The sequence below is a fragment of the Aythya ferina genome (assembly GCF_964211825.1).
Source record: "Aythya ferina genome assembly, chromosome: 1".
Lineage (NCBI taxonomy): Eukaryota > Metazoa > Chordata > Aves > Anseriformes > Anatidae > Aythya > Aythya ferina.
Window position 1 is genome coordinate 80584890 of NC_140296.1, and position 12040 is coordinate 80596929.

Consider the following 12040-nt stretch of genomic DNA (forward strand, 5'->3'; position numbering starts at 1 on the left):
GGTGGAAATGAAATTTTCCCTTCTCAGAATCACAGCATCAGTGCTGCTCGTGCAGTGGAAGCACAAGTCCTGTGGAGCTTCTTTTCCCAAGAAGCTCTCTAGGAGAGAGCCAAGCACTGCTCCCAAACGTGGAGCCAGATTCATTCCAGGTATGTGTCAGTGTGGCTCCGTTGACTTCTGTGGAACTGCTGCGGCATAAAATAAAGATGAATCAAGCTTGCAGTCTTCCTTTTGAACTATGAATGTCAGTGCTAGCCTAGAGAAATGCGGTTTTCAAGCTGATGTGGTTTGACACCAAATTCTACAGCAAAGATGCTGGACAGACCAATGACTGAGTTAGCTCCCCAGGGACAGCGATGAGTGATGGGCAGGCACTGATTTTCTTGCATAGAGGCGTTCACTGTTCAGGCTTAGTAACATCCAGAACTGATTGATCTTCATGAAGGGTTGCAGTTTGGGCCCTGTGCCACAGAAATCCCTCCCTTTACTCTCTGCATTACTCATCTTCCAGAGGGCCTTTTGCTCTCAGTTACTGCTGCTGTTTCTGGAAAGCGTCCTACTGCAGAGCCTGTGGAGAGCGTGCACCTTCTGTCATGCAACGAAAAAGGCCAGTCACAAGTTTGTGTTGTCAAGTCCACAAGCAAAACAGTCTGAAAACAGAAGAATGATACCTTTCCAAAATCTTTTGAGCATGATAAGGATTTTGTATAAACTGAAACAGGTGCAGTACTCTCAGCAGGAAAAACGGTATTTCTAATGTGAAAAATAACTCTGCTCTCCTCACTGAAAACTCTGGGGTTGTGGGCCTGCAGGCACCTTATGTTAGGGCTCTTCACATCCATCTTGGGCCTCGGTGGCTGAAGGGGAAGGTCACTGCTCTGGTCATCGAACCCTCCGGTCACTGCTTCAGGCTCCACTTCAGAAGGGTGGTGCTGGATGAAGGCATTCCCCAGTCTCGTGTTCTCCACTTCTCAAAACCCAAGAATGCTGAAGCACATTTTGTCTCACGGGAGCACTCCAAGCAGAGCACCCTGCTGGGTGTAACGTGTGCGTGGCATGGAGATGTGACACGTGGTACTAGGAGGGCAAGCAAAGCTGTCGTCTCATTTCAGGCAAGACCCTGCTTAGCCTTCAGGTAATAAATTTCATCTACTAGTGGCTAGGATTTGATATGTGTAAGCTGTAATAACATACTGCTCAAATTAATGAAGTCCTGCTTCCAGTACTCTGGGCTAACCATAGCTTAACTCTTAAGGGCTCTACTCTGGGCTTAACTGTTTGATGGGGTTGTTACAATTCAGATTATAAACAACAGCAACCTCATAATCATGAAAAATAAAACCACCAAGTGTTACAGAGTAAATTTTCATTATGGATTCTGTAATACTTGGTAAACATTTGTTGGAAAAGCTCATAATTCAAGCCTTTTTTTAACACAAGTAACAAACAAATTATAGTAATTTTCAAAAGCATCTAGAAACAACAATTGTGAGACTGTCTGAAGCTAAACAAATCCTAATGAGATGCAGTGGTAGCAACAGCAAGACAGACAGGAAATCTATACAGATAATTAAGAAATTATCCATTTGGGAAAAAGTTTAACTATCTTTTACCTTCTCATCTGTGGAAGCCAATGCATGCAACTTGTTCTGCCTTCTCAAATCTTCCCTGCCTCCAATTATTTAACAATAACATAGGAATTGCTGCGGTGTTAGGAGGCATTTGGGAATACAGCAGCAGAACCCAAGGATTGGTTGGTGCGCTATCTAGCTGACTCTTCTATTGGCAGAGCTAAAGTCCTAGTACAAAATACCAGCCCCAGGGGTAAACAAACTTAGAAAAAGACTTTAAGAACATTTTTTCACAAATAATGCTATGATACATACGATGGCTAAGAGAAGCAGAATAATAAGCGCCAGCAAACTCATGAGTCCTGTCCTGATTTGGTTTGCACTGTGCCTAGAATTGGTTTTACCCACTCTGTGCTTTCATTCTTTCCTGATAGTATGAAACCCAGTGATTTTGTTACACATGTTTCACACAGATAAGATGTAATCAATAAAATCTCAGCTACAGCTACCTGTAAAATAGAAGGATCTTCTGGTATATAGAAAAAGGTAAGAAAGAAAGGTTAAATGTCCTCCTGCAAATGATATTCTTGGTAAGATGTAGTGATCCTTGAAAAAATAAGTGAAATACATAATGCACGCATATGAGAGAGCTTCTGTTATTATACAGAATGTAATGCTGCTTCACTGAGGCTTACTGCTGCTGCAGTAAGTTTATTTGAAATAAAAATGACCCAAGATAATGAAGCAATTGAAGCCCAAGAGTTGTGTCTGGGGTGCTTAGGCTGGAGCGGTTTGGGGACCGAAGAGAAAACAAAGGAATTTCCATAATCCGGGTTTAAAAAGAAAGATGGAAGAGTTCTGTGGGAACGTCTGCCATAGTCCCTTCCTGGGACTATGGTCCCATTGCCGTGGTGGGACCCCAATACATTTCTACAGTACATCGTTCTGCTCCTCAGAGGAAGAAGGATCTGGTAGACAGCTTTAACTAGTAAACTCTGCCTTTTAGCACATCCCAAGAAAAATCAATACATTTTCTTTTGAGGGAGTGAATCCTTGGGATTCCTCCTCTTTTTCTACTGTCCCACTCTTTCCCACCACCCTTCCCCCTGCCTCTCCAAAATTAGACACTAGAAGCTGAAAGTTGTCAGATATGTAAAGATAAACTATTGCATCATTGTGTTGGTGTTAGACTCCCTCCTCCCAGCACAGAAGGGAGATCAGAGCCGCACAGTGCGATGCATATTGCTGGGATTGCACAATGACCCTAAATTGCCATTCTAATGCAAATAAAATATACGAATGATGTCACCCCTGATGAATGTAAAACCGAGCCGAGCAAATATGGAAATGCCAATAAAATGCTAAATGCCTTTTTCTAGGATAATAAAGACTTGCAAATTTGCCTCCATTTTTAGGAAGTAAGAAGGAAAAAATGCAGTGACACAAGCATATTTTATCTGAAGTGGTTCTTTATCAAATGTAATTATGCTAAGATATATCCTTATACAGCCTCACTTCAGGAGATGGAGGGCCTTTCATTTGTCATTGAGAAACCAAAAGTAAAGAAGTTATATGGCAGTATGAAGGAAAGGATGAGGAGGGATCCTGCATGAGATTTCAGGGCTTGAGTCTTTCTCAGATTTGTGGCCAAGTTCTTTGCGAGCAGCTCCTCGGGTTTATCTGGATGCATTAAATTACTTTGATTGGGCACCTCTTCATAATAAATTCTTCAAAACAGTGAGATTGATCACCTGTCAATGACCTAGAAACTTTCTGGGCCATCTCTTCTTTCAAGAATATTCTTCAAAGACTTCGTTAAACTATGTTAGAATAGTTAGAATAGTGAAATGCAGCTTATGCTAGCTATGGACTGCTTTTTTTTTTTCAGGTCTTTCCATGGTTGTCTTACCGTGTGGATCATTTAAGCTGGGTGAGAAAGAGTGATTGTGTCATGCAAGTTGCGTTATACAAGTACCTAACTTTTTCTGCATAGAGATGGCATGTAGTGGACAAAGACTGCTTAGAGGCCTCAGCTTATGCTTTTTGCTGGATAAATTATCTGGTCAATCTAACACACCTTTTTTCCAGACTTTGCTCTAAATAATATATTTTCTTTATAAGAGTTCATGGATATTCAATGGCATTTGTTTTGTATGTAGCTGATGGAGTGGGGACAAGAGGGACTTTCAGAATTCTGCAGGGCTAGACACTGAGGGCTGCATTTATCATTTCAGTTTTTAGTGGGTCCTCAGGATGCCTGCTGCTGCCTTGCTCACTTGTAATTACCACCTCCTTAGTCCCTAGGTCTGCAAGAGGCTGTTTGGATCATCTCAATGTCTTCAGGTCTGTGTCGTTCCTGACAGCCGTTTGTCTGCTTCCTAAAAACCTCTGATGACAGCAATTGCACAGCTGGCCTAGGAAATATATTCCACTCCTCTCCTACTCTTCCTGCTTTTTTCTCCTTACATCTAACCCAGATGTCTGCTGCGACAACTTAATTATTCCTTAATCGCTCCCATTACTTCTTGTCCAATCCTCTTTATTCGTGGAGGAAGGTCTCTTTCTCTTTGCAGTGATCTTTCGCATACTCTTGGCTTAACATTGTGAAAGTTGCATGGGATATCTGAGCTAAATCTCCAGCAAATCCTTCAGCAGCATGGGGAGACAGGGTGAGCTTAAGACTTCTGGGAGGACTCTTCTGACGATGCAGGGTGTGGGAGTCATCTCTAACCACTGTCACATTCTTGACTTCTTCTGACTGCCAAAAAGAAACACATTTTGGATCAGATTGTCATCTTGCTTATTCTAGTTTTACGCTGTAAACATCTCAGTGAAGTGACCCCTAATATGAATGAAAGGGTTTAAGGTGGTGAAGCTCCTTGCTGCCTGCCACCCCAGAGAGCAAGGCTGCTCCTGGGAAGTGTTTGCACGCCCGGCGTTAAGCAGTAACAGCAACGCCCGTATCTCTGGCTTCGGCGTTGGTGGTGAAACATTCTACTCCCCTATCTTGTGGTTTTAAGTATGTCTGGAGTTCAGCTTTCCAAAGTTTTGCATTACGTCGTGGCTTTCAAAGAGACAACGTCCTGAAGCAGATGAAATGCAGGACCCTAAGGTTTATTGCATGGCTCACTGCTGTGTGAATGGGATCAGCATTTGACTGACCCAAAAGTGATGCGAGCTTAGGGGCCGGGGAAGGGGTGGGAGGAGCAGGGGGGAAGGTGGGAGTCTGGGGCTGGGAGAAAATGGGACGGTTAAGCATGAACCAAAGCTGCCACCCTGCCCTGATTAATTTAACAACAATTAAAGACTTTTCAGTGGAGATCAGCGTTCTGCTGGTTCCCAGCCAGGCTGAGAAGGATGAGTTGTGCAACGGTAACGGGGCCCTATTCATCACAAGCAACGCACACAGCAATTACCACTGCTGTCTATAGACTGAAGCAGACTTTTTCATTAATTGATTTACTGGGACCTTTTATCCCCTTTCTCTTTTGTTTCCTCCTTTCGCCTCTGTGTTTTTGTTTGAAGCCCAGGCTCGTTTGGCCACAATGCACAGCGGTGCCCAGCCACAGGGGACATGTCCTTGGGATGTAGGGTGGAGCTGCCTGGTTTTGAGACACTGCTCTGCCACTGTCCCATCCCTCCCAGGCTGTTTCCCAGGGTGCTGCCTGCCAGACAGTTTTTCTTCTGAAATCCACTGTAGTAAGCAAAATGGATCAGACATCTGCTCTTTCTCCCTCCCTCCCTCCCTCCCTCCCTTCCCCACACCTCTCCTTGCACTCCTCTGTTTTCAGCGGTGAGGTCGTTTGCCTCTCATTTCACGCTGCATACGGGAGAGAAATCTCATTATTTCTGACTTAGGTATTCACATGTGTCTCTCTACAACATGTCATGCCAGTTGCCTGCTTGTTACAACATCACAAGAAGAATTCAAAGTGCTGATTTATCTGCTATTGGAAATGTCTCTGGGAATGAAAGGAGATATGTGAAGGAGGGGGAGAGGCAGAGAAGAACACGGGAGGCAGCACAGGACTGCAGCTCCACAGGGCAAGACTCTAGCCTTATCTTACTCTGCTTGCTTATTTGCTGCAGTTCTGCTAGCTGGACAGGCAAAATGATCAATGGGATGTGAAATAACCAAGGATGTAATGGGCAGGAAGCTTTTATATCTGTAGAAGGACAACTGTGAGAGAAAGATGCTACTATGTCTGTCTGGTAGATGTTGAACAAAAAGAAAAATATAAAAAATAAAATAAAAAAGTTTGATACTTAATCCCAGTCTTTTGTTGGAGAGTGAACAGTAGTTATATTTGAGAGCTGAAAGGCTTCCAAATGCAGAGAACACCCGCCCGCTCCTTGCACACTATATTGGAATCAGATGTCCCAGTTTGATCCTCTGTGTGTTTTTCGTTTCATGTGTCTGGCTCTGTGTATCCTTCACTGCAGGACTGGGGAGTTAATGACATCCCTAGCCATGCCCATGGCATTTCTAGCTGCACCCACAGAAAAGCAAAAGGCAGGAAAATGCTGCGGTATCCTCAAACATTGGTGCTTATTTTGTGTGAGCGTACAGCAGTCCAAAGGAGGGATCCTGACCGCATCCAGCAGCGGCACAAAACAGCTGAGGCTGGAGGGCATGTCTGGAGAGCGCCACTGCAACTGCCCAGCTCAGAGCAGGGGCAGCTTCAGCAGGATGCTCAGGGCCGTGGCAAGCCAGCTTCTCCACATCTCCAGGGCTGGAGAGTCCGCAAGCTCTCTGGTCAACCTGGTCCAGTGTGTGACCACCCTCACAGTTAAACGAGCTGTTTTTTTTATGATTGAGTGGAGTTTCTTTCAATTTTTGGAAATACAGTTTTCCTGGTCTTTTATATATAGGTTATCTGTCAGAATGTACATCTTCTGTGGTTAATGCACATAATGAGCCATATGGGTCTTAAGCCATTCCTGAATCGGAGTTAGTGCCTAGCGAAATGGTTAAACCACTTGCCTCAGTGCTTCCAGGGATGTTGTGAAAACAAACTGATGTTTATGCAGTGCTTTGAAGGTTTAAAGCGTGCCTTATTTATTTACTGTTATCATCAGGAAAGTGATTGATAGCTTCTACTTATGCTGGTATTGACATGAAACTGTGAACAATATGTATCAGGAGAATGTCAGCGTGTCTGCAAATGGAAAAACCAAATGGAGAGGATCCTTTGAAATGATAAAGAAATGAAACAACAAAGCTATAGAGCAACCTTAAAACATACTGCAGTGTTAAAATCTGTACTAAATGTGCATTATGTATGATCAATAGCCTTGCACACTGATGAACAGGGTCCAAAATGTTCAGTTTTTAACACAGGGGGCATTTTTCATTTGGAAAGAAATTACACTCCAAAAAAAAACCATTAGTATTTTTAAATTAATAGGAGACCGGTAGTAACTCTCTGTGACATCTACTTAATAAGCTGTTGAAGTGATTTAGTGATCAATAAGCACTGACATTTCAAAAAAGGAAAGGCAAACTTTGGCACTTCTTCCTGTGCGCCCCCCACCTCCTGGCTTTGTGAGAGATAAGGATGGCATCCATGGGAACCTTGCTCTGCTGTGAGAGGGGACACTGCTGCCACTAAAAAAAAAAAATAATAGTAATAAGAAGTATTCTCTTCAGTGTTGATTGAACGAAGTGTTTAGACTCAAGTATGAAGGATAAGGCTACTCAAATATGGGTTTATGTGTAGGTGCCTCGTATGCAACTGCCTTGTGGTCATTCCATTTTTGCCCCCCAACTGCTGTTGCTCTGGGATGCTGCAGCATGAGGATGCCTGAAGTAGTTGCTTGTTTTGTGTAACTCAGTGGGAGGGAAGCCTGCAGGAACTGGCTTTGTCTTGCTCCAAGTGAATCCAGTTTTGCCTTTTCCAAGTTATGCTACTTCTGTAATCACTCTGAGGCAGGGCATTTTCCTTTTTCACCGAATTCAGACAGACATCCTTAGAAACGAGGAGGATTTCTTGTTATAAAACTGGGTCTATTTGCCTGAACGCAGTGAGAGAAAGTAAAATGTGAGGATAGTGTTAGCATTTAGCAGACTGGATCTCCAGTAGGAATATATTGGTGTCACTTGACTAGTGTCAGTGAATTACACTGATCTCCTATGCCTTAGAACCTGAGCCCATTTCTCTGATGGATTGGCCTGTTTTAATGTCCTCAATTGATTGTTACTTTATTATTAGCAGAAGATACTGTGGTGAGGATGAAAGGCTGCCATCAGATCTGTGTACAAAGTATTCTCCTCTCTTGTTGGCACACACAAGCAGGGCTGGGCAGAGTGGTGGAGCAGGGCTGGCTGCACAGCTCAGAGAGCACGATTTTGCCAGTTGGCTGTTCCCTATCTATGAGATTCATAGCTAGAGGTAACAAGTAAAGACCGGTCTACTCTGGAGGCACCTTCAGCAATTACTATAAGGATTAACAGTCCCGATCACAACATATTTGTTGGCATACCCTTCGAATTATGACAATTACCTCTACCATGGATTATAGCAGCTAGTCCTAGCTCTTCCTGAGCTTCCAGCTTTGAATGTAGGACGTGGGTTCTAACACTGAGGCAAATGTTATAAAGGATGTGCTGCAAATTGGTATTTGTAGGTCACTTTAGCCAGGCAAGCATTTCAAGAAGCCCATCAAAATGTTTCAAATATGTAGAGCTACTCTTGGGAGACCAGGTGAGGCTTGAAATGCATTTTGTAATTGGCTTTCCTTGTCAGGTTTGATTGCAGGAAGCTGTGATGGGGCTGGATGAGATTTGACTGGGATTTCCAGTCTGCAGAAAATGTTATTGGGCAGGTCACTGCGAGCCTTCCCCTTTCTGCTGGCCTCCTGTTCGGATGGCTGGAGTGACGTGCTGCAAGCCGACAGCTCGGGGACGTGCAAGCGAAATGCTCTCTGGAGTGCAGCTGCTCCATTGGGCATTGCTAAGGTAAAGTTGGAATCTGCTACGATGCCACTGGCTCTCTGTGAAGCAGTGAAGGGGAATTAATGCTTGGATACTGATTCTGCAGCTCTTGAGAGGCGCCCTGGCATAACACATGCACTGTTGGCCGCTAGAGAACCTCCATTTTGTCTTTGGCTCTTTCTTCCCTTTTTCTTCTCCACATTTCTTTCTTCCCTGTTAAGCAAAGGAAAGCCTGTGGTCTGCATCTCAGAAATTGCTGCTTGTGCTACCTTTTGGGGGATGAAAAGGGATGTGTTTCTTCCTTTCCCTCTGCTTGAATCCTTTCCCATCTCCTATTAGATAGTCATTGTCTTTCCGGATAAAAGCTTTACTTTACTGTCACCTTTGGGTTAAAATGCTAGTCAGTGTAAATATTACTCTTCTGTCTTTTTTAAAGCCAGCCTGTATACCTATATCCTACAAATCTTGATTTGTGTGCGTGACTGAGGGGAAGGAAATCCTTGATCTCAGAGGTGTTGGTGTAGAACCTACAGGACCCTGGTAGCTGTGCCCTGTATTGCACATGGCTGTGTCTGAAACTACACTGACCTGATGGATGCTTCTGCCAGCACGGAGTGTTGATTCTCTATCTCGTAATGACAAGCAAGGACACGTGGATGCTGAAATTTAACTCTTAAAGCTAGGCTCTGCCCTGTTTGAAGCAATTCTTTTTTTGTTGTTTTTTTATTAACCATGTCAGTATTTTAGTTTAACGATGTTGTTTTCTTTTGCTATGTCTCCCATAGCAGAAAAAAAGAAAGTTATGTTTGGTGTAGCAACCCTGTAAGTGTGTGGAATGACATCTGGCACTTTGACTTCAGTCAATAGCTCTTGCAGATCACAAGCAGCAACTTGTTTGTTTGACATAATGGTGATGAGACTTAGAGAACTTGTAGTCAATAAACAGCGGTCTGCAGAAACTCATCACTATATCCACATTTCTTCCATGCTTCATTATTACCTTTCTAATACCTAGCAAGAAGCTAGTGTGCTCAAATCATCAGATTCTGGTTAGCAGTAAAGTTGGAGAAATGAGGGGAAATGGCATATTTTAGCTAAAATGTTTATTTTTAAAAAAAAAAAAAAAAAAAGAGAGGTAGTGTTCAGAAGGCATCACACAGACTTCACATCCAAAATGAAATGTTTTAATTTGAGCTCTTTATGATGCAACAAACTTTAAAAAAAAAAAAAAAAAAAGAAACAAAAAACAAACAAGCAAACAGGAATCAGACATTCGCTACTCCCACCAAAGTGGAGAAGTTCCCCATCAGCCCAGGAGCTGCTGGAGACCCAGGCCACTGCTTGAGGAGATCTGGGTGTGTGTAACATCTGTCAAGAGATTACATTAAGCCATCTCTCTCATTAGAACTGTTGTACAGATAGCATATAAAATTTAAATATCATTTAGGTCCACTGTTTGTTTCTTCTGCTGTGGCTCCACAGACTGACAGCCTTCAGAAAGCAGAAGTGAAATATTTTTGTAGCCCCACATGCCTTTATTTTGGTTGATGACATCTACCTGCTTTTATTTCAACCTCTCTGTTACAACAGGAGGAGCACATCAACGTTTTAAGGTGACCCTAACTGAGAGTATATTTTCTTCATTTTGCAGAGCAGTAGAGTTTCCTGCAGTCTGTAATCTTCTGAGGTACTTCCCAAATGATCCAGAGAAGGGCTTTGACCATTCGTGCTCTTTGAGTCTTGAAAAGAAAGTCTACTAAGGTTAGATTCTTCTATTGCTTTGGGTGTTACTGTATCTTAGTCTTTTGGATGAGATGTCAATATGGACAGGTAACGAGTCTGGGAACCTTTTTTGTGGGCCAGCTGCAGGACTGTTTATGGCATATGGGTACGGTGGAGGTGGACTTCGGGGCTGGAGGGAACTGCCCTGGAAGACACCAGCAGTACCTGAGAGAACCTCTAAGCCTCTCATCTAGCTTCCAAGGTTGAAGGGATCCAATCTGCTTTTGTTACATTTTCATTATAGTTGCAATATTGTCTTTGTGATGTTATTTTTTTTTGTGTGTCAGGAATAAACACTTGCTGTTTTCTTCTTCTGTGGGCATGCATTTATGGTGGTTTAAGAATCTGATTCACTGCTTACTTTCATGCTGAACAGATTAAGTAAGGTATTTACCAAACCACAGGGTTCAGGAGGGAGGTCAGTGAAACCATTTGTGTATTGTCTTCATGCACAGTCTTTTCTAGGTAGGTCTTTATATTGATCTCTTTTAGGCTTTGGCATTCACAACGCTCTCTCTTATTTGTTTTACTTTTTAAAAACATAATGGCTATCAAATGAAGCAGAGTACCAATATCTGACAAACAAAGAAGATGGATTTGGGGGTTCTTTTCTATTATCGTTTTTTTTCTCCAGCACAGGTAATTGCATGCTTTTAAACTTTATCACTGTAGACACGAAAGTCTCACCAGGAGATCAACCAGTGATGGAGTTTGAAGTGGCTTAACTATACCAATCTGCAACTTATTCACTGTCCTGTTGCACTGTGTAAAGCTGTTAAATACCTGTAGAGCACTGAGCATCATGAACATCACCAGCTTTACTCAGAGAGAGGAAACATGATGTTTAAGAACAAATAAAGTGCCCTCTTTCTGCCACCCTGGGAAGCATACAGAATAAACAAAAAACCTTGAGAACTGTGCAAGTAACTTTTTTTGTAAAGGAAAGTATGTATTGAGGTAGAGTGCAAGATGCTTATTTCTTTCACTGTGTTCTTCTTCTGCTGTTTGAACAGCACAATGACCCCAGTCACACCAGCCTGCTAACACTCAGTGCTGGCCCCTGGGGAAGTCCCACTGGTCTCTTCCACCTGGTAATTTCAATTTGCATCACCCCTTCTGCTCCGTGTCACTGCTCCCTAATGGCCAAGTCAGCTCCACTCCAACTACGCTTTGAACTTTTGCATGGGATCTGCTTTTTGCAGTGAGCCAAAGTGAAGTCTCCGGGGAAGTTTCTGTTCTTCTGGTGTGGATGGATCTGCTGAAAATCAAACTCTTCCTCCAGGCATCTTCTGATTTGGTCAGGTCGAGTTAAAATACTCCATACATTTACTAGATTGAGGTTCCTGCCTGTTATCTATTATTAAATATTGTATGCATTAAAAAAAAAAAGAAAAAAAAAAAGAGAGAGAGAGAGGGAGAAGGAAAGAAAACAAAACCATTTCATATGTCTTTATTGAAATAATATAATTAAGATTGCAAAATGTTTGTTTGGGAAATGCCAGAGCTGTTTGTTCATGCCACCTTGCTTCAGCCAACTTGGACGTGCCCTATGCTGCAGTCTTTATCCACGTGATTAGATGTCGCCCTCTTCAATGCAGGAGGATTAATATGGCTAAAGGTCTTTTGTAGTGGATATCTGGGAGGAGAGAGCGAGAGTGTCATCGACCCACCCAGCTCTGGGTTAGGCAACTGGAGAAGATGTCCTCCTGGGCTCCTCGCACAGCCATCAGAAAGAGGTGGGTGCTTCTGGGAG

At 42.9% G+C, this 12040-nt stretch overlaps 1 protein-coding gene and 2 long non-coding RNA genes across 5 annotated transcripts in view; all 3 read left to right on the forward strand.

Moving 5' to 3' along the window:
* The window catches only part of NHS (NHS actin remodeling regulator), a 246645-nt gene that overhangs the window by 60301 nt on the left and 174304 nt on the right, over positions 1 to 12040 (forward strand). The window lies entirely within an intron of this gene.
* The window catches only part of LOC311439687, a 41496-nt gene continuing 29934 nt past the window's right edge, over positions 479 to 12040 (forward strand). The window contains exons 1-2 of the long non-coding RNA XR_014694895.1: positions 479 to 1135; positions 3460 to 3501. This is a non-coding gene — a long non-coding RNA (uncharacterized lncRNA). The remainder of the gene's footprint in view (positions 1136 to 3459; positions 3502 to 12040) is intronic.
* On the forward strand, positions 8324 to 11163 carry LOC311439675. The gene is made up of 3 exons (XR_014694892.1): positions 8324 to 8529; positions 10157 to 10266; positions 10927 to 11163. It is a non-coding gene; the product is annotated as an uncharacterized lncRNA (long non-coding RNA).